Source organism: Chrysochloris asiatica, unplaced genomic scaffold (assembly GCF_000296735.1).
Source record: "Chrysochloris asiatica unplaced genomic scaffold, ChrAsi1.0 scaffold00122, whole genome shotgun sequence".
Taxonomy (NCBI): Eukaryota; Metazoa; Chordata; class Mammalia; order Afrosoricida; family Chrysochloridae; genus Chrysochloris; species Chrysochloris asiatica.
The window spans coordinates 9,272,196-9,273,130 of record NW_006408640.1 but is presented as its reverse complement, the minus strand read 5'-3'; positions in this window follow the sequence as shown (position 1 = coordinate 9,273,130).

Genomic DNA, 935 nt, shown 5'->3' with positions numbered 1-935 from the left:
GGATTGGCAAAGTGGCAGCATCAATGGACTCAAGCATGGCAACAATTGTGAGGTTGGCCCAGGTCCAGGCAGTGTTTCATTCTGTTGTGCATAGGGTCACATGAGTTGGTACCGACTTGATGACACCTAACAACAACAACAACAAGATGTGGTATTAGGGAAGTTAAACAAGACCTAATTTTTTGAAGTTACAATAAAAATAAATTTTCTTGATTAAAATAAAATTGAAATGCTCTTCTCTTTATTCACTTTTGTACCTACAAATGGAGGTAAATGGTGGGGGTGGGAGAGCTTCTATTGATTTAAAACAAATATCTTATTTTCATAGATATTTTATGCTGTCCATATAAATGGCCAACAGATGTTATAGTATAGAAGGTGTGACATAGTGGTAAGATAAAAACTTTTGAATGGAAACTAATGCGTGTGGCTCTGTGCAGCAGATTTGCCTAATGCAATACGTCGTCTGATCTCTTGAGGGCTGCTTCCATGAGTGTTGATAGTTGATCCGAGAAGAATGAAGTCCTTGACAACTTCAATCTTTTCTCAGTTGATAAGAATGTTGTTTATTGGTCCAGTGGAGAGGATTCTTGTTTTCGTTACATTGAGATGTAATTCATACCCAAGGCTGTGCTCTTAGATCTTCATCAGCAAATGTTTTAAGTCCTCTTCACTTTCAGCATGCTAGGTTGTATCATCTGCATGTCACAGTTTGTTAATGAGTCTTCCTCTAATCCTGATGCCATGTTTTTCTTCACACAACCCAGTTTCTCGGATTATTTGCTCAGCATACAGGTTGAATAAGTATGTTTAAAGAACACAACCTTGTTGCACACCTTTCTTAATTTTAAACCATTCAATGTTCCCATGTTCTGTTCGAGCAACTGCTTCTTGGTCCAGGTAAAGATTCCTCATGAGTACAATTAAGTGTTCCA